Genomic DNA, 21949 nt, shown 5'->3' with positions numbered 1-21949 from the left:
TCCTTTTGTAGCTAATTTACTTCACTTTGCTGAATACTTTGAAGGTTCATCTATGTTGTAATGTGTATCAGAACTTCATTTCTTTTTATAGCTGTGTAATATTCCATTATTTATATCTACATTGTGTTTACACATCCTTCTGTTTATGGATATTTTGGGGGAATGTTTCCTTTTTTTTTTTTACTGTTGTGGAAAGTATGATGATGAATGTTGGTGGGCATGTTTTGTTTGTATTCCTATCTTTGTGTTTTCTGGATGTATATTTAGGATTAGAATTTCTGGGTCATAAAGCCATTTCATGTTGATGAGCTGCAACTGTATTTTCACAGCATTTGCACCATTTTATATTCCCATAAGCTTCTGCTTATATTCCCATAGTGCACAACCTCACCAACACTTGTTGTCTTCTGGGTTTTTGATCATTGCCATGAGGTGATATCTTATTCTGCATTATTCCCCCATAAGGAGCCCTGGTGGTGTAGTGTGTAACCCAGAAGCCAACGGTTTGAATCCTCTTGCTCCTTGAAGGAGAATGATAGCCTCCTCTCGTGAACATGAGAGTGGATTGCTGTGAGTAAAAACTGACTTGATAGCTTTAGATTTGGATTTTATTAGTTTAAGGAGCCGTGATGGCACAGGTGTTGGACCACTAGTAAAAAGTTCTGTATTGGCTTTTTTCTCGCTAAGAGATTATAGTTTATCATAACCTTAAATTATGCCAGATACTTTTGAGAATACTATTTACATAAAAATAAGGTGAAAAATAGTTAATACTGGTGTTTTAATACAGCAACGGTCTATGGATTCAGACAAGTCAGTCTGATTCCAGAGTTTGCATTCTATAATTATTTACTCTGCTACCCCCAGTTGAAGCATTGTGATAGATGGTGAGGAGATTGAGATTGTAAACAGCTTTAGTTTGGTTGGCTCCACAATCAACACTCTTGGCACCACCAGGTAGGAAATTAAAAGATGTATTACACTTGGAAAGTCTGCTGTCAAAGACCTTGCCAAAGTACTGAAGAACAATGATATCAGTTCTGGAGACTAAGGTACATCTGATACAGGCCATGGTCTTTGCAATCACCTGCTATGCATTAGTGAGCTGAACAAATATTAGGGGTGAAAGAAGGAAAATGGATGCCTTTGAGCTGTGGTGTTGTAGAAGAGTATTGACTATACCATGGACTACTGAGAGAATGAACAGTTTTGTCCTGGAGAGGGTTAAACCAGGCTGCTCCTTGGAGGCAAGGATTCTGGGGCTTCGTCTGACATACTTTGGACATGTTGCAAGGAGGGACATCATGCTTGGGAGGGTGGAGGGACAGCCCAGGAGAGGAAGCCTCTCGACGAGATGCACTTATTCAGTTACTGGGGAAATGGGGATAGGTGTGTCAGAGACAATAAGATTGGCACAGAATAGGGCAGGGTTTAGGGCTGTTGTACATAAGCTCGCTGTGAGTCACAGGCAGCTCGACAGTGACGGCATACAACAGCAACAGCAAAGAACTATAATGCAGGTAAACTTTGGCAGTGTATTTGTCAAGAATCAAATGTTAACAAATTTCATATACATGGTTTTGCATGTATAGAGGAAGATACAATTTTTTCAGCATATCTGCCAGTATCTGAGTCGTCCACTTCAGAATTCCCACCAGTTTCCTCTTGAGATTCAGATTCCTGACAGCTCAATGACTCAGAGTTACCCAGAGGTCCATACTTCAGTCTCAGTCAGCTCAGCCATATACTGTATATGCCATGTGACTTCTGCCAATTCTTTATTCTCTTTCTTCAAGTGGGAAGTTTCACTGTTCTTTTCTTCAATTACTTTATGAAGTTTTTCATTTTCCTTAAGTGTTTCATAGAGGGCCTTTTCTTTATTTTTCTACTGCTTCTTTCCAATACTGAGACGATGTGTTTTCTTTAACCATAAGATCAAATGCTTCCTGGTTGACTTCTCCAGGATTTTTATTTTCATTATATTCTGGGGCATTAACAGCTCCACAGTTGGAAATCTTAGATGCTAATTGACCAGTCCCGTGTTTTCTTTTGTATATGCCTTTGATCAGTTCACATTCTCTCCCAACAAGACATCTGGCTGCTGAAGGCTGAATCATCTTCAGAGTTCTTCTTGGGAAAAGACTAGCCTCTTGGATATTCTCTTGGAGTCCTTCACATTTCTACTTCGTATTGGGATTTCATTTTACAGTCGGTGACTGTATCCATCCCATGAACCACAGGAGCGTTTGGTTCGCGCTGTGAGAGAAAATCACCAACCACGTTCTGTGTTTTGAACATCCACCAGCTGTTCTGTGGAAGGAAAATGAGAGTCTGCTTCTGTAAAGATTCACAGGCTTGGAAATGCTGTGGGGCAGTTTTAATCTGTCCTGTTGTAAGGAGTTGAGCTGCTAGCCAGAGATGCACATCTCCAAATCATCGGCTGCTCTAGGGGAGGAAGATGGCTTGTCTCCTCAACGTGAGATTTACAGATTCTGAAAACCTCCTGGAGGGTCAGGTATGAGTCCATTCCAACTCGATGGTACATAACTGCAACAACAATGGTGTAGTATCACTGGGAGCTCTGGTGGCTTAGAGTTGAACTGCTAAAAGGCCATGCCCTTTTGGTGTTTCACATATACCAGCTTTTCCATGGAAGAACAATGACCATTTCCTCCCTGTCTGGTTTGTAATAGCATTCCAGAGGGTCCGATCTGAGTCTTCAGACTTCATGGCAATGAATTGGAGTGTTTTTGAGTATAGGGTCATTATGACTTAGAATAGACTCTATTGGTTTTTAATTAGCCAATGATGTTGAGTATCTTTTCCTGAATAAAACATTTGAAATACAAATTTTTACAAATACTGCTATGAAAAGAACAATTTTTTTGTTTTTTGTTGCAAAATGCTTTATTATTTCATTTGATCTAAGGCTTGGGCTTCTGGGTGGGTAAGATTCTTTACATCAGGGTGGGATAGAGAAGCTTGCTGCTGATGGCAGGGGGACACAGAGGTTCCCCTCTGCAAGTCCCCGCAGACCCCTAGTCATGCTTGGGGGTGAGACACTCAAAGAGGTACTCGCCCAGCCCAGCCTGGGGGCCACCCAGTCTTCTAATATTGGTCAGGTGGTCACCCATCTTCTTTAGCAATTTCACTTCCTCTTCCAGGAAGTGGTTCTCCAGAAAGTCACAGAGATGGGGGTCAGTGTGGGCAGAACCCACTGCGTGCAGATCCAGAAGGACCTGGTTTAGGTGCTTCTCCAAGGCCAGCGCTGCTTGCATGGCTTCCAGGGTTTTACCCCACTCATCCTGGGATGGCTTTTGGATATCTTGGAAGAGAACTCGCCCGCCGAGCTGGGTTTGCAGCTTCAAGAGCTGCTCGGCACCTCACACTTCTTCGCCAACTCGCAGAAGAAGTGTCCCTCGCCTTCCAAGGCCACATCATCGCGGTCAAAATAAAAACACAGAGAGAGGTAAGTGTAAGAGGCCCGCAGGTGCAGGTTGACCAGACGGTTGATACCAGCTTCTGTTTCAGCGGAATAATTTTGACAGATCTGAGAGCTTACATAGTTGGTCAAGGTTTAGGGACTAACAAAAAAAAAAAAGGTGTTAGCTGGTCCCGAAAATAAGAGATGGTTGAGGTGGTTATGCCTGGAGATGAAATTGGAGGGTAGTCGGAGGCTGGAAGGGGGGAAGTCGCCGGGTCTGTTCCATCCAACACGGGACTGTTGGGGAACTCGAAAAGAACATGTTTTGACCAAAATTACTATTATTTTTAATTTCTTGAAATTGAGTATGGAAATATATTAAAAAAATTGTAATTTGAAAATGAGGTTTCTCTGCCAGCAGTCTGTGTTTTAAGAGATGATTCTAGAGATTTTGGGGCATCTAGAAATTGGAAGAGACTCTTATGGCATTTGCCTGTGAACGGTGATAAAGATTTACCAAACAAAAACCAATGTTTAAAAATTGTTGCCCTATGAATGTCTGAACAAGTCAGTGAAGCACATGCATTTTTCAGATAAAGATGAGAGTATATGTCTCTGTGCCCTTTCTTCAGCTGCAGAAGTTTAGGTTCGACCTTGAGTTTGGGAGGCTAACCCTTCTTGAAGCTGAGGGGCTGTGTAATTGGGCATTTGTGGAGATTCAGGAGGGCCTCTGATCTTCCCTTTTTGGTTAGGTTGCCCATTCTTTGGTTTAAAAAAATGAAAACGCAAAACCAGTCATCATTGAGTCCAATCTTAGTGCCAGAAGCTCCATGTGTGTCAGACAGAGCAGAGCTGTGGCCTCTGTTTCTGGTCGCCGAGGTTTCAAGAGTTGAGCATCAAGCCTTTCTTCTGTGGTTCCTCTTGGTCGATGTAAATCTCCAGCCTTTTCATTCAGCCAGCTCACCACCTAGAGACCCTCTTCGGGTAAAGACCAAAGAGCTAAGAGCCCAGGTGAGTATTCTTAATGACAGTTACCTTTCTTAAGTCATGCCTTGTCAAAGGCATCTGAGCTGGGCTGCTCCCCACCAGCACAGACCCTATGCAGGGTTGTAGAAACAATGGGGTAATTACGTGCATGGTGACTTGTCTGTCACTGATATGTGTGGAACATGGTTCCTTCCTCTTTAAGCAGTCTGAACATTCTCACTTTCCTGCCTGGCTGTGCTGTGTAGAAATACCAGCTGATAACCTGGGTCTGTCAAGAAGGCCACTGTAACCATGCTCGGGGGGGAGGGGGAGGGATTTACTGGGAGTCTTTTAGTTGTTTCCACTGGAGATGAATGTGGACTGACCTCCAGTCTGCCCTAAGAACCTGACCCTCTTGTCACTTTGTATAACATTAATTTTCAAATGTGTTCTGGCCATTCTGTAAAAAAGATTTCTCCCCCCCCTCTGCAGGCAAGTCAGTCATGGGCTTAGCTTTTGTATTTTCATGGGTAAAATATATATGTGTATGTTGTGAGTAGAGGGAAATGAATAAAAACCACAGAAGCAGCATAAAGGATGCAATTAATTAAACACTATAAAAATAGCTGGTCCATGGGGTGGTGGTGGGTGGGGGTCGTGTTATATGCCATTGTGTAGCCTGTGACCCTATTCCAAACACCTACAGAATTTACCTACTTTATTCAGCTGTCTGATAGCTAAGGGTAGTTGAAGAAGCTCTTGTACAGTTAGTTGGTTTGCAGCTTTCCCGTGTGTTCGAGTCACCTTGCTAGGCTTTTTCTGCAGAGGTTCTAATTGGGTGTAGCCCAGGAAACTGTGTGCCTTTAAGGGGTTCTGATGCTGCAAATGCAGGTAGTCTATGGGCCACATTCTGAAAACCAGGCACCATATAGTTTTTTAGGGAAGAATTGCATAAATTCCTTTTCTTTTTCAGAAGTGTTACTCCTTTGTAAGCAAAGCATTTAACAGTAATTTCTAGTGCTAAGCACTGAGTTTAGGGCATTGAGACTCAGTTAAATGGTCCTGCTGTAGGACTAGTTTAAAACTCGCTGGTTTAAAAAGATTAAGAGAAGAAAGCAGCAGTCAAGAAGGGGAAAGACTTTAGAGAGATGTCGGGGTGGGCCTTGTCAGCATGCTGGGAGGTGTGAGAGGAAGAGCCAGGGATAGCCTGCAGCAAGACATCAGTTAATACTCAGGCTCTGTTAAACCCGTTTTTACTCTAGTTTTATTTCCCCACCCCCACTCTCCAGCTTCGTTTCCTTTCTGACTTCTAGGGCATTCTAAACAGCTTCCTTGGATCTTTCGGAATTGACCTTGTCAGCTCTCCACCCGGTCTGTGTGGACGCATCCTTCCTCCTGCCCCTTTCCTTTTACACTTTCAAATTACAATTGCAGACACTGTCCACTGTGACAGCAGGATTTGTAACAAGACCAAGTTAAGTGATCTTGGTTGAACTGATTTATGAGATGGCTTCAAAAATTCATGAGGTACCAGGGGAACTTTCTGTAGCAGGATCAGCTTGCAGCTCTTTCTTCACCTCTTGGAGTCGATCAGACACTTTGTGATAGTAAAGCAGTGTAAAGGGGAGCCTGATAGCGGATCTTGCTGATTAAGATGCTAAGACAGAAGCAAGGAGTTACGAGAGGGGGAGCAGGGTGTAACTTCCAATGCCCTTGTTTCTCTACCTAGCAGAGACTTTGGATAATGCAAATCTGTGGGGAACTGAAGTGAACTGTCTAGGACAAGTTTTTCTTCTTGGGGGATCGTCTGTATCCATGGTCCTATTTAGCGTCATTAAGGAATATCTCAGTTCATTGCTAATGAGTCCTATAGAAGCTCTGATAGCCAGCCTAGTGGCAAGAAGCCGTGCTGCAATCCCATAGGCACACAGTTCGAGGTTATCAACTTCTCTGTGGGAAAAGGATGGAAAATCTCCTTCCATGCGATTAATTGCCTCTGACAATCTTCCAGAGGGTCAGCTGTGGGTCGTTTCCGACTCCGTGGTATACAACAACACAACAGTAACTTTAACCACCGTGGAATGTAGAGTGAGTGCGTGCGTGCGCCCCCCAGAGTGAGAAATGAGTGACATGGTGGCCCCTCCTCCTTCCCCTAGAAGCCTTCTGTAGATAGGAGCAAAGAATGTGACGGAAAGTCAGTGACAGGTCACAAGGCTTTCCCCATTTTATTGATTATTTGTCTGTAGTCTCTGACCTTATTTGCTGCTTATTGATCTAGAAGAAAAGCAAATAATTTTTCCTAGATAGCACTTAGGAGAGCTGGCTTTCGATGACTCGTCTCCCAGAGGGTGATTATAGAAAGAATTTACCTGATTAGAATGGGGATTTGTTTCTGTTAGATCACGGATATTAACCACTCCTTCTTTCTGCTTGCTCTCCTGCAGGGGAAGAAGAGCATTGAGTTTAAAGCTTTCGGTTGGACCCCTGTGATGGTCTGGGGTGCAGTGTCTGGCTAGCACAGGGACTGTGTCTGTGAGTCTGCGGGGCTAGGGTGTGTGCCGAGTCACATCTGCTCAGCATCTGCCACCGTGTCAGGTTGTCACCTACAGAAAGCCAGAGGATCTTTGTAGTGAGAGATTGTTTGAAGATTTTAATTCATACTGCTAGGCTCGGCTCAGCTCAGCTGCCACATAAATTCGGAACATTCAGTTGGTAAAACTGCTTAAATGTCATTGTCTGTGCTGCAGACTTGGTCTAGATAGGTATGACTAGGACAGGAACAGGGTGTTACAGATGATGTGACAAGAAGCAGATTATTCAGCGTCTAAACGATTTTGATTGTGTTAGACATTTTTTTGTTTGTATTTCCTATTTACATGTTTTGTTTAGTTTTTGCTTCTGGTCAACATTAAATTGGTTTGAACTCATTGTCCAATTGGAACTGACTCATAAATGAGCCTCCATCCAGTTTTTGACACTTATACAAAGGACATAGGAGGAGATTGTCCATCTTCCATGGAACCACTGGTGGATTCGAACTGGGAGGGGGAGCCTCCTGTAGGTTAGCAGCACACCTGTCCGTGCACTGTGTCAGCTGTGTACCTCTTAAGGTCAAATCAGATAGGATACTTCACCAGAAGCAATACAGACTAAATTTGGAGATTGGCCACTGATAATCTGTGAATAATGTAGTCAGATGGAGGTAAAAGTAAAGATTGATCTTGTCACTGGTGGAATGGATGGAAGTTTTGGCTGACAACTTTGTTGTTGTTGTTGTTTGTTTTGGAGTAGATAATGCATTTACATAATTTTAACAATCAAAACTGTAGCACAACTAGAGAAATACTTTGTGGAAACCCCTATTCCCCATCCTTCCATAACTATTTTATCTATATCTTGAAAGGCATTTGTATGTATTATCTCAGAGAATTCACTCTTTTTGTTACATACTTTTTAACATACTATAAACACAGGTCTGTATCTTTTATTTTTTGTATATAATTATAGTTAGTATAGAGAGAACTTAAGTCAGTTTTTCTAATAGATGCTTGCTACCCCATTGTATCGTTGCACTGTATTTATTTAGCTAGTCTGATACTTGGGTTCTTTTTGGTCTTTTCCTGTTACAAGTGGTGCTATAGTGACTAGTTTTGATCATAAGGTATTTCATTCATGATTGTGCATGCATCTGTAGAATAGATTCACACAGGTGGGGTATTGGTCAAAAGATGTGTATATTTTCATGCTTATTGCCAAATCTGTTGATAATGTATCAGTTTACACTTTGCCTTTTTAAAAGTGGGCATTTCCCCTCTGTCTCACCAATAGGATGTGCTGTCAAACTTTGGACTTTTGTCAGCCTGATAAAAGGAAGTTAATATCTCAAAGTGATTTCAGTTTGTACTTCTTATTATAAATAAGTTGAGCACTGTTGACTGTGTTCAAGATTTAGTGTTTCTTTTGCTGCAGACTGTTTTTTATACCTTTTGCCATTTTAAGTTTAAAAATGGGATTGTTGTTTTTCCTAATTTTAAAATAAACCTTCTATTTTGGATTAATTTTAAAGGTACGGAAAGTTGTGAAAATTGCTTGGATTTCTCTTCCACCAATGCCTTTACTAGTTCTGCTAGTTCTACTAGATGGCTTAACGGAGAATCCTGGAATTCTGGGGCTTGATACAGGAGCGACATCCCAGAGAAGGAAGCCTATCAAGCCGTTCTTCTAGGCAGTCTTTGGGGACTTTTCCTTTTGGAATGACAAACCTGGGTTTCTGCTGGCCCTCTGATGAGCTTCTCTGTGGGGCATGCGATTCAGAGTAACCTCCATTCTTCTTCTTTCATAGTATTAATTATTAACCAGCAAGGTTATTGAAGTGAGAACCTTGCCTCGAGTTTGTATTTCTTGAGATTTACTTCCAATAATAAATGTGGTTTGCAAGCAGCTAAATCTTTCATATGCCAAGTTTTGCACACATTAAATATTTGGTGGTGTCCCCTCTCTCTCTCACATGCACATTGAGCGAATGTCACTTTTTTGAGATCGTCAAGATGACATTTTGTCCTGTTAATTGGTTTTTCTAGTAAAATAAGAAAGTAGACTTGTCTTCTTAGAAGTAGATATTCCATGGTGCTTTGGTCTATTAAGGTTCTCCCTAGCCTGAAGTTCAGAACATGATCCCTTGGACTCAGATTCCTTTTGGCTGCATTGTTGTGGGCAGCTGACTTAGTTCCTTTGTGTTGTACGCCTCCCATTTATAAAGTTGGAGTATTGTAGTATTGTCTTTATTGAGTAGTTAGTAGGATCACGTGTAATGATGCATAGCTACCATTGCTTAGTCCAGCCGGGACATCATAAACCAAAACGAAAGCCAGTACCACTGAGTTGATTTTAACTTACAGTAATCCTGTAAGACAGAGTAGAAGTGTCCCATAGGATTTCCAAGGCTCTAAATCTCTTTGTATTTTATTTTTTAATTAAAACAAAAAAATTACTGGTTTCAGTGCCTTCCCCCCTTTTTTTTAGCTTTATGGCTTTTTAAGTTTTATTTTTATTTTATACTGATTTACTTAAAAAGCTCGTGTGCATAGTTTTGTCTTCATATCCTTCCAGCTAGTGTGGCTCTGCCTCCTCTTTCATCTGTGGAGTAAATGGGTGGTGGGACTCCCTGAGCTTATCCACCACCACCACACCGGGCTCCTTGGAATAGCCCAAGTCCTTACTAAATACTGACTTAAAAGAAGCATAGGGCTGTGATTTTACCGTCTGTGGGATAAAACCAACAAACAAAAAGAAGTGTCTTACCTGAGACTTTTTGTTTAAATACTCTATAGCCCTTACCTAGTGAGGAATTTAACCTGTAAGGTGAAATGCTGGGAGACCAGTCTTTGAATCCATAGCAAGTGTGAGGTTCCAAGCAAGATGATGGGAGAGATTTTGCAAGGCTGCCCTTCTCCTTCACTATGCTTGCAGTCTGATTGGAGCCTGAGCGCAGATTCATCGATATACAAGGCTGACTGCTACCATTGCCGTTCCTCAGTATCCTGTGAGAGGAAATAAAAGCAATAGGACGGGGTTCTGCTCTGGTGAGTGGCCAAGACCCGCATCTTGATGAGGTTCTCACTCAGTGTTACAAGGCGAAATGGTGATTAAGGGGAGAATTTTGGACAATAATGACAATCAACATTTATTTGTTTAGTTTGGCATACATTTTGCTGCAATTAAATATTGTATTGTAAAATAACTTTGAGACATTATTGTCCCCAGTTTACAACTAGGGGTTGTGGAAAGTAAAATAGATTTTCTGATTTGGCCAAAGTCGTTTAGCTCCTTGACTGTTCAGGTGGACTTGATGTCTTCTGACTCTTCATCTGCAGGTATGGTCGTTGCTGTAAAAAGAGTGCCAGCAGGAAGAAGAAACCTAGAATGGTTGTTATTATTCCTGTACCATGGACTGCTAAGAAAACAAACAGATTAATCCTGGAGAGGGTTAAGCCAGGCTGCTCCTTGGAGGCAAGGATTCTGAGGTTTCATCTGACATGCTTTGGTCATGTTGTAAGGAGAGACTGGTCCTTGGAGAAGGACATCATACTTGGGAGGGTGGAGGGCAGGTGCAGGAGGGGAAGACCCTCTAGGAGGTGGATTGATTCAGTGACTGGGGTAATCGGGATGGGTGTGTCAGAGGCAGTGCGATTGGCACAAGACAGAGCAGAGTTTAGGGCTGTTGTACATAGGGTCGCTATGAGTCGCAAGCAGCTCGACGGCACATAACAACAGCAACAATTTGTGGGATTAATTTATACACTTCTAGGGTATCAGAACCAAAGGGAAACTTGAGATTACCTCTTCATTTGATTAATGAAGACAGTGATGTGAATGATGTAGGAGGGGCCTAAGCTCTGGCAGGATGCTCTGTGGAGACCACAGAGAGGTCCCTTTGTGGGGTCCCTTTCGTTGGTCTTCTCAGTATGGATTAGTGATTGTTAATTGCTGTGAGGATGGAATCATTATGAAAAAGTAGGTAGATTGAGAAACGGAATGGCCTGTAACTGGAGAAGCAGGCAGTTTGTCTGGGGAACACAAATCAAAGGACTGAACTTCACTATTATGATATGATTCTAATCTTGCCAGGTCAGAGAACCAAAAAAAGACAAAGAGAAGAAGAAGAATGAATGATTTTTAAAAATACCAGTGAGAAACATTGCTGAGAGATGTACCCTTCATGCATATGTAGGCAGTCACTTGAAATCCAGTTCTCTTACCTGAAGGGGCCTGGCTGCCTGCAAACTTCTGAGGCTTCAGGCAGGGCCCCCCACATTTTGCCTTTTAGGATTGCAAGAGGTTGTTTCTGCTTGGATTATCATAGGCTGAGCTAGTGTGGAACCTGGACTAGCAACATCAGCATCACCTGGGATCTTGTTCGAAATGCAGATTTCATGGACTTCATCCCTGTTCCTTTTGTTTAAGAACAGGATGAGATTAAATGCTGTGGGTTGTACTTCTCTGTAAAGCCTGGATGAGAAGGAAGAATGATTTACAAATTGCTGTTAGAAAGAGCTGATGGTGGTAAGGGCATTTCCGAGTGCCTGTATTTGTGGGCATGCTAGTGTAAGTGTGTTCAGGGGTGGATGGTGTGCAAAGGAGTTGGAGCAGGGCTTCTGGTTCTTGTGAGCATGGTTTGCTGTTGCTTGGTAAGCCTGGCATGTGGTTATAGCCGGCATGTGGCCAGAAACCTGTGGGAAGCTGGTACACTTTCCCCTCATCACTTGACTAGGTCACTCTGTTAACTGATAGTTGGTTTATAAACATCTGGGGTTATGAAGGTGACTCAGGGAGGAGATCCCCTGCATCTCTTCTTTGATCCCCCTTCATCCTTGTACCACCTCTTCTCAGAAGCCTCTGTGTCCACCACTGTGCAAAAGAAAAAAAAATGATTTGTCACCAAATCTCATGCCTCAGCCTAGGAGAAATGTAAATGTTGTACTGGCCTTCAATGGTCTGCCTTTTTGCCTAGATTTAGAGCTTATCATTAGACGTAGGTGAGGTAGAGAAATGGCAGACTGAAGAGTCAGAGTAAGCTGTTGACTCCCATCTGCTAGTTTGGTCAGGTTGTAAGTAAGAGTATTAATATAGTATATTTACACAGGAAAACAATTCCCAGAGAAGGGGAACTATCAGTTTTAATAAATATCAGAAATATGAGATGCTGAAATTAAAGGCTCTCTTCAGTTGTGTGACTCTTCAAAGAGATTGTTCACTGTTCAGGACTGCCAGACGTTTTCGTCATGTTGTGCTGGCTTTGTTTGTTTGTTTTAAAATGGATATATGTCAATATGTTAGAATATAAATTAGTGTGTTAAATAGGGCAGTATTACCAGAGTGTGAAAATAGTAACCTGGCCTGCTTATTAAATCCTTTTGTCGCTTTTTTCTTTGAGTCTAGTTTCATCTTGAGGAGTTTATTGCATCCTGGCTGTTTGACTTCTGAAACGGGTCTTGCCTCTTTCTGTCTCCTCTGCTACTCTATTATTGATGGCTCATCCACTTGGAGTAACTTCCTGGGTGATCCATCATCATAGCTTTATCACCTCTCCCCAAACTGTTTGCTTTACCAACACAGAAGTTTTTCTGAAACCCTGATCTTTGTATGTTGCAGCAGGGCCCTAATCAACCTTTGAGGCTTCCTGTTGCCCACTGAAGACATTGCTATTTCAGTACCTTTAGGATTGCTTTAAGAAATCTCTTGGTGATGCAGTAACCAAAAGGTTGATGGTTTGAACTTGTCCAGAAGTGCCTCAGAAGAAAGACCTGGACATTTGTTTCCTAATTTTTTTCTTTGAAAATGCCATAGAAAAAAATCAGAAGTCTATACACATGGGGTCAGGATAAGTTGACTTTGACATTGATTTGATTTTGGTGGTGAGTATGCAGCATCAGACTATGTAGTTGAGCTGCAAAATACTTTTCCAGCCTTATTTCCAGGCTTATGCTCTCCTGCAGCCCCGCCACAGTGAACTTTCTGCCATTCCTAGTACAGAATCTAACGAGTGTGGTTGTGACACCTAGAATTATGCCTACCAAGGCCTGCTGTTTAGATTATTAAACATAGCAACAGGTTTGCCATTAGCTCACAGTCAAACCCTTTGTAAATGTGAGAGCAGGATTCACTTGGAGATACTTTGATTTGTCGATTTTGGATTCTGCTTTTATGTCTCTGTACCCCTTTCCTTGTATGTCCTTTTATGCCCAGAATGTCCTCCTCCCTTTCCCCATCAATCTAAAGGTGTTGCATACTCCTAATGTGCTTCCTGCCCATTATCTAGTATTTAGTATCTAATAATTAGTAATCGTACTAATGCTGTATGGTGACTGGTAGTACAAATTGGGTTTTTATCTTCTTTCTTTATTTCCCCTACAAATAATAGGTAACTAAAATAGTAGGGAAGTCTGGTGGCCTAATGGTAAGAAGTTGTCTTGCAATCCCAAAGGCAGGCAGATCAAATCCACTAGCTGCTTAATTGCAATTTCCTCTTGTGCTATTATTGCCTCTGAAAACCCACTACAGAGTCAGCTATGGGTTGACAGTACACAATAATAACAATATATTTTCTAGGTAGCCCTGGTACCTTAGTGATAAAGAATCGAGGTGCCAACTCAATGATACATGGTTCAAATCCACCAGCTGCTCCATGAAAGAGAGATGGGAGGTCTCCTCCTATGCGTTTTACTGAATCTGGAATGGTTCTGACTCCATGGCACAGAACAACAAAACAATAAATACAGTAGCCTCAGTGCACGGATGGCTGGTCAGTTTGCATGATTAGGCCTTTTTGTGATTTGGAGAGAATGTTTCTTGGTCACGTTCAAGATTACTGAATTACTACATAGAAAGAATGTCATATCTAGCAATATCAGATTATAGCCAAGGATGATCCGGCAAGCAAGGATTAGACACCAACTTGTTGGCTTCACCTTGGGCTCCATGTAGAAATTCAGTTGAAGAATTAAAAATGCATCTATTTATGGGAAATTGTTTCTACTTGAAGAATTGATTGACCTGTGAATGACACAAATTCCTCCACCTCATGCCTCCTTTCTCTCTCTCTCTCCTGTCTACCTTTTTCTTTTGTTTTCTCCCTTCTGGCAATTTTATTTCACCAGAGGGCAGTCAGGAGAAGTAAAGATAGAAGAAAAATAAATTTTCTTAGGTGCAGTTCTGGAAATAGCTGTGAGGGGAGGGGGAGTGGCTGAAGCTGTTGGTGAAAATGAGATTTTGACATTGCCTATAGATTTGTGTTGTCCTAGCACTTTCTGTTCTGGTTTCCTGGACAGATGAAAGTAGGCTGTGTGTCGGGGGGGCTGGGAAGTATCTATTCTGTTACTGAGTGAAGAGGGAAATAGATCATCCTGCAGCCTCTTAACCAGGCTGGGAAAGGGAGAGTTCCATCCTTGTCTTTCTGCCCTTCCTCCTAGGACTAGCTCAGGGACCTGGTGAGCACTTGAGGGGACCCTCCATCCTTCCTGACACGGTGCCTCACAACTCCTAGATGTTTGTGAAGTGTTTTCCAGCTTGAATTACCGCATTTTCTTGCTTGAGATACTTTGTTCTCTCTCACACCTTTAGTGAGGCCCTTTCCCTCCCTTCTTTTTGGGAATTCCCACCCTTTTCCCTCATTTTCCATTGTATCCTAAAGCCTTTTCTACCCATTCTCTTTGTAATTATCAAGTCATTTATTAAATGGAGACAGGCTTAACTAGACATTAAATAATTGCAGGTGTGCAGCTGACTCAAGCTGCTGTCCTTTAAAACAGGGCTCACAGCTTCTTGTGTTGTGCAGTGAGATCACACTTCACCTCATTCAGTTACATGATAGCGTGCACATTGCGAGGAAAGAGGATGTTGAAGCCACTGTTCTAAGCATCACACAAAGGATGGTATGTTCCCAGGAAACCAACATAAAAAGCCCCGGAGCTCAGGGCTGGAGCCTCTGCGCCTTGGAGACATTTCTCCCTGCAGTGTCTTCATTTCCTTTGTCTTTTTCTTGATTGGGAGCACTTGACTTGCTCCTAGACTTGATATTGTTGCCCCATTTAAAGCGATTTCTTTTGGTCAAAGTAACTCTTAAAGCAGGAGTATTGCATTTCCTCGTGAAATATCAGCAGAGAGCCGTACAGGTTATCTCCGTCCGTGGGTTCATTTTTAGACCTCATCTCTGTGCTTTCTTATGCATCTCCATCTTGACCCTATTGGTGAGAGCTGTAATTAGCCCTGGGTTTGGCAGTGGTGTCACAAGCTTGCTTTCTTTGACTGCTTTGCAAGCCATAACAATTATACACAGTTCTTGTTTGTAGAGTACCTCCGTGTAGAATTCCAAGTAGGTGTTTTATAAAGAAGTAGCCTTGATGGCACAGTCCTTAAAGTATGAACTAAAAAGTCAGTGGTTTGAATCCTGCAGGCTCTAGACAGGAGAAAGATTTGGCAATCTGCTTCTGTAAAGATTTACAGCCTTGAAAACTCTTGAGGCCATTCTACTTTGTTCTGTGGGGTCATTGTGAATCAGGATTTACTTAACGGGAGTGGATTTGGTTTATATTTTGGGTTATTAATGACTGGATTAGAATCTATAGCAAATATTCTGGCTGTACTAACCATTTGATCGGCTCTAAAGACAGAAGATATTGTATGACCTTGGAACATTTGAACGCCTTAATTGTTAGTTTCCTCTCCTACATTTTTGTGAGTGTTCCTGAAAGTTAAAGATGTAAAAACACTTGACATGATGTTGGGCACGCTTGGACACTGTAAGTGTCCATTTTCTCAACAGACATCTGGATGACATGCACCATTCTGGCTGCTGGGGATAGATGTGCGACGAAACTGACAGACTTCTTGAGATTAATCAAGCAAGGTCAGCCAGTTGGTGGGAGAATATGATAACGCCCATCTCAGGGACAGAGACACTGAAATCTGGACCCTGTAACACAACTTTTTATTCAGTACATTGAAATCCTGTTTCAGTGTGGTTAATATGTATCTTGAATCACACGGAATCTTTGAGAGTACATCCTTGTACTTGTCCATATAATTGTATATTGTCTACAGCTGTCCTGAAATGAAGGACATGTGAAAGCAATTGCTAATTTCTCTGCATTTGTCATTTAGAGTCTCTGGCACACTAAATTTCATTCAGATCCTGCTCTAGATTTTATCAGGCATGCTAAGGATGGTGTGTTTGTAGACCATTGGCCGCTCCGGAGACATAGACATTTTTTTACCATGCTGTGAGGGGGTGTTTGTGTTTAGTTTTTGTACAGTAGAGCCACTAAGAGTAGCTCATGCATCACTTATCACTCAGCTAATGTGCTTGTCCCCTCATGCTGAGTGCTTGTGTCCTGAGAACCTGCTTCCTTGCTAAAGACTTGGAACCTGTCGTGAGCCACCTTCTCAGATTGCACAAGGTTGGTTAATGGTCAGGTCTAGACGACTTTGGAGAAAGTAACTTAAGGATCGAAAGGAAATATTTAGAAAACTTCTCTTCCTCTTTGGAGGCATTAACTTCTGCAAACCCAGATGGAAACTATCTTTCCTCCTTCTCTAGGATCTTTGGTGGCCTACTGGGTAAAGAATTGTGCTGCCTGCACAGAGGCAAGCAGTTCAAATCTACCAGCAATTCCACAGGAGAACGGTGGAGGATCATTCTCCTCTCACATGATGTACAACCTCTGAAAACCCATGGGAGGGGCAGCTGTGAATCAATCAGTTTAGACTTGATGGTTCAGGCACATAATGGCAACAAGTAGTTCATGAGGCTGCTTCGGATGAAACTTAAAAAAAGCCAGTTTCTGTTGACTCACTTCTGACTCATGGTGACTTCTTGTGTCTCATGGGAAACCAAAGGTTTTTCAGGAGGCTGATACCCCACCCCACCCCCACCCCCGGCAGTAAATCATTAGGCCTTTATTTTGAGCTTTCTAACTTGAGTTAGCAACAAAGCATATTGAGCATTTGGGCCCCCCAGGAACCTAGGGATTGACATAGTTGTGAAGACACTTGACTAGAGAGCTGTGTTCAGATCATTCACTGCCCAGTGGAGGCAGAGTTGATGCCAGTGTGATGAGTTGAGTTGAAGAGTGCTCAGATGCAACCAGAACTTTCATAATGGTTGTCACTCTAACTTCTCACTCTTGTTGTTGAGTAAGATCTGTTCTGATAGGGTGAGAACATTTTCAGCCAAGACAGTGCTTTTCTCAAAGATGATGAACGAGTCATTCATGATCATTAAAAAATTAGCCGTTTTCTGCAGTCACTCCGCTGAGTGGTGGAAAGCTGGTGTCCAGCAGTGTGTACAATGAGGTGCTTTTACTTCCTGAGTTTGTTGTAAGCAGTGCTTTGACTCAGAAGGAAAAGAGCAAAAGAGACGTCCTCTTTTCAGTCAGATCTTTTCACCATGAAGATTTTGTCCTTTAGATAAATGAAATAAACCAGGACTCTAAACTTGGTGAAAGTGAGAGTGTGGGGGAGTTTGAAAGAAACTCTCATACTCCTTTTTTTAGCATTTTTCATTGATCAGATACTACCAATTTCCTTACATATCATACAAAATACCCTCACTCCTTTTTTGGTTTTTGTTTAAGATTTTCTAAAAAATTAAAAGCATCCCAGAACCTTCCAAAGTTAATGAAATAAAACTAACCCAGGTTTATAGTAATCTGTCTGAAATTATTTAAATATAGTAAATGACTTTTCAAGTTAAAAGGAGTGTCTCTTGGTGAAAGCCAGCCCTCCAAATCGGGTAAAGATAATTTTCTAGCTCCCTGTTGTCAAAATCCAAAGCAAAATAGAATTAGACAAGTCCCTTAATTCCCGTAAGTAATTTCTAAATGATTCCTCTTACATACCTTACTTGTGTGCAGCTTGCAACTGAATATCACCGTGAGAGCTCCAGTTTGTCAGGGTTTAGATCTTAATTAGCTCATGAGACTGCATCCTTTTGAAGCTGTTTACCACAGGTTGTTGGCTAGTTTTCTGAAAGCAATTAAAATGCCCACTGTTATAATTAAGCTTGTTACTGGTTGTACGTTTTAGTTATAAAATGTATTTGGCAATTAGAGAAGCCGAGATTGAGGTTTTTGGCTTGGCGTTTTGGGATCCTGTAGGCTGACTTTCAGACAAGCATTGGTGGTACAATGACTAAAGTGCTCAGTTAACTGTATGGTTGGCCATTTGAACTCAGCACCTGCTCCAGAGGAGGAAGAGGTGGCCCTCTGCTTCTATAAAGATTTCCAACCTTGGAAACTCTGTGGGCCAATTCTGTTCTGTGGAGATTGACTTGATGGTGGTGGCTTTGATTAGGCTGGTTTCCACAGTGAGGTTCTGAAAAGGGAATGACTGGTGTAGGGTGTCCGGCTAATGGGTCAAGGTAGTGTTTATTATGGCTCCATAAGTCAGAGCAGCAAATGGTTTTATATAAAAGTGGGAATTAGAGGATACCAGTTCCTGGCTTTTGAGCAAATAATTTGTAAAGCCGGACACCGTGAAGAGAAATGTGGTATCAGAATCAGAGGAAGACTAAATAGCCTGCGTTATGGAGATGACACAGCCATGCTTGCTGACACTGAGAAGGACTTGAAATGCTTCCTGCAGATCAAAAGACTATAGCTGTCAATGTACATTACATCTCAACATCAAGAAAACAAAGGTGTTCACCTCTGGGCCAGTAGGCAACAACATGATAGATGGAGAAAGAATTGAAGTTGGTGATTTAGTCTTGTTTGGGTCAATAATCAACACCCTTGCTATCAGTTTGAAGACTTAAGGTGCACTTAACCTGGGCAATGGCATTTTCAGTCACTTTATGCTTTTGCGAACTGAGCAATATATAAGGCTGACATAAGAATTGATGACTTTGAGTTGTGGTGTTGGAGAAGAGTACTGAATCCTATAGATTGCCAAAAGAACAAACAGATGGTGCTTTGGGAAAAGTGCATCCAGAGTTTTTCTTGGAGGTAAAGATGATGAAAAATATATCTCTTCCTTTAGACGTGTTGCTAGAAGAGGCTGTTCCTTTGAAAGGGACATCATGCTTGGAAAAGTCAACAAAAGAGAGGAAGACCTCCAATAATATGGACTGACACAATGATGGCAACTGTGGACTCAAGTGTGTGTTAGAGATGAGGAGGATGGCACAGGATAGGACAAGGTTGAAGTCTTTCCTCTCATAGGATCATAGGTTTACTATGAGTTGTATTTGACTTGACAGCACTTAACAGCAACAATTCCTGATTATGTTACAAGATTCAAGCTCAAACTTGACAGAGAAGAGTTTCTTAATGGAGAAGTTCTTTTTAAGAGATGTCACTGCTGTTGAGTTTCTGAGGCTGAAAATCTTCATGGGAGGAGACTGCCTAGCTTTTTGCCGCAGAGTAGCTGATGTTTCCAAACCAGTGACCTTTCAGTTAACAGCACAAGATCTTACAGAAGATCTCACCAATTATTGAAGGTAGCTTTACTTTCACCAAATTTAATCAAATTCACACCTTCTTTGTTCTAACCAAAATTCCTTGTCTGATTGATGGAAGGTGATTTGGGAGGAATGTAGCGGGTACACTATATGGTTATGTCTAATTTTAAACCTTAGAGTATATGGAAGTTGGTAGGCTGTGTGTCTGCCATCTGACAGTGAGCTTTATCGTAACTGGCATATGGGGAGAATTTGGCAGTGCTAATCTTGATGGCGTACACAGTTCTTAGTGGTTTGCTTTGCACGCTGCATGTCTTTTTATTTCTTCTTTTCTCCTTTAAGGAGCCTTGGTGGCATAGCATGTTATGTTTTGAGCTATTAACTGAAAGGTCAAGAGTTCAAATCAACCAGCCGCTTCGTAGGACAAAGGTGAATGGTTTCTTCCCATAAAGGTGTACAGCTTTGGAAACTAGTGGAGGGTCACCATAAGATGAAACTCCTTTGAGAATTTGATTCTACCAGCTGCTTTGTGGAAGAAAGATGAGGAATTTAGCTCCTGTTTAGATTCAGAGCTTTGGAAATCTAATGGAGAATAGCTTTGAGTTAGAGTCAACTTAATGGCAGTGGTTTATTGAGCTTTTGGGACTATTTGTGTCTTAATGCCAGGATGAGATTGTGATTGAGGCCATGGTAACAGTGAGTCAGTGATTGGGAAGATACTGGTATGTGAAGAGAGGCTGATGTGTGGAAGGATTCAGTCTTATTTTAAATTATCTTCTTTCCATAGTTTCTTAGATTGAAATTATTTTATGTATTGGGCAGAGAGATTAGAATTATTTGGCCCGTTTTTTCTTGGGGAAAATAGTTTATTTGTAATTCTCTGGATTATTTTCTGTGTTGAAGATCTGTGTGTGTCGGAAAACATTTATACAGGTACTTCCTGTGCTTGCTTTGTAACAAGTTTCTCCTAATTTATTTCTAACCTTGTTAAAGTGTTGGGGTGAATATAACCAAATTATTAGCTTGACTTTTTATTCTGAGTTCTACATTTTTCCCTGTGCATAGAACAAGATAAAACCAATCTTTGCTGCAGTCTTAAAATAAATGATTATTGGTTCTGAGCAAATAATTATTCCCAGAGTGTACATTTGCATGTAATTTGTGGTATGTATTGTGTGTGATGTTTTATATTTAAAAATATAACATAATGAAAATAATGCGTATGAAATGAGAGTTGACAAACGAGATTGGATTTTTAGAAATAAATACTAGTTTATTGTTCCATAATCCTAATTTAAAAAAAAAAAAAGAGCTTTGGTAGCCTAGTGGCAAGGAGCTTTGCTGCACTCCTGAAGGCACCCTGTCTATCAGCTGCTTCACAGGAGAAGGATGGACAGTCTCCTCCTGGGCGATTAACTGCCTCTGAAAACCTACCATAGGTTATATGGGTTGATTCCGACTGAACGGTACATAACAATCCTAATCTAAGATGCAAATGAATTTAAATCAGAAATTCTAGCAGACAGCACTAATCGCCACCAAATGAATGAGTGAACAGAAAGACGTACATTCTACTAAGTAGTATCGGCCACTGAGAAGGGACGTCGTGGTGCATGCTATGACATGCATGAAATGTAAAACATGCCTGAGTGATATAAACAGTCAAAAATTATAAATACTGTAGGATTTTACCTATTTGAGATAGATATATAGAGACTGAGTGATTACCACAGTTGAGAGGAGAAAGGGGAAATCATTGCTTAGTAGACACTGAGTTTCTGTCAGTGGTGATGAAATAAATCACAAAAGGAGTTCATGGTTGGAATAAATGGTTTAAATGCCCAGAAGTGCCTGTGAAGACAGGCCTAGAAGTCTACTACTTCGGGCCACAGCTTAGAAAACCCCAGGGAGCCCTTTGTGTCTATGAGTTTGCAGTGAATCAAAATCCACTCAGCAGCAGCTGGCAAACCCAAGTGTTTGGTTTTGTGTCCCCTTCACCAGTTCTGGTTCCTCCAGCTTGTTGCCAACACTTGATATGGTGTATATTTTTCAAATAGTGAGGATTCCCCTAGCAACATGCCCAGGTATGAGAGACAAAGCTTTTCACCATCCTTGCCTTCAGCGAGCACTCTGGCTACACTTTTCTCCAAGACTTACCTGTTTGTTCTTCTGCAGCCCATGGGGTGTTTGGGGCTCTTCTCCAATACCACAGCTCAAAGGCGTAAGTTCTTCTAGCATCCTTATTTATTGTCCTACTTGTAGCAGTGCTACTGTGTGTAGCAAGTGATTGAAAAGACCATGGCTTGAATCAGGCACACTTTAGTCTTTGAACTGACTTCATAGTGACCCAGAAAGCAATGCCTGCTATCCTACACTGTCCCTACATTTGTTGCTATGTTTGAGACCATTATTATGAGGAAGAGGGTCAGGAGTGTTCCATTTTTAAAATGAGGCAGAGTACGACCAGAAGTTTTTCTAGAAAGTGGTGGAGGTGGGAGAGGAACCTAGGTAGTATGACTGATTGCATGACACATCACTCACTGTGCTGTCAGACAGCTGACAAGGCATTGAGTATTTAAATATATAGGGATTATCACTGTATT

At 41.6% G+C, this 21949-nt stretch overlaps 1 protein-coding gene and 1 pseudogene across 1 annotated transcript in view; one reads left to right on the top strand and one right to left on the bottom strand.

The window, feature by feature from the left end:
- AUTS2 (autism susceptibility candidate 2) overlaps nucleotides 1-21949 on the top strand; it is a 1255025-nt gene that overhangs the window by 100427 nt on the left and 1132649 nt on the right. The window lies entirely within an intron of this gene.
- LOC102844497 lies at nucleotides 1567-2198 on the bottom strand (annotated as a pseudogene).

The sequence above is a fragment of the Elephantulus edwardii genome, unplaced genomic scaffold (genome assembly GCF_000299155.1).
Source record: "Elephantulus edwardii isolate Elephantulus edwardi_28Jun2011 unplaced genomic scaffold, EleEdw1.0 scaffold00080, whole genome shotgun sequence".
Lineage (NCBI taxonomy): Eukaryota > Metazoa > Chordata > Mammalia > Macroscelidea > Macroscelididae > Elephantulus > Elephantulus edwardii.
The sequence above is the reverse complement of the archived record's forward strand: the minus strand, read 5'-3'. Positions and strand labels throughout refer to the sequence as shown.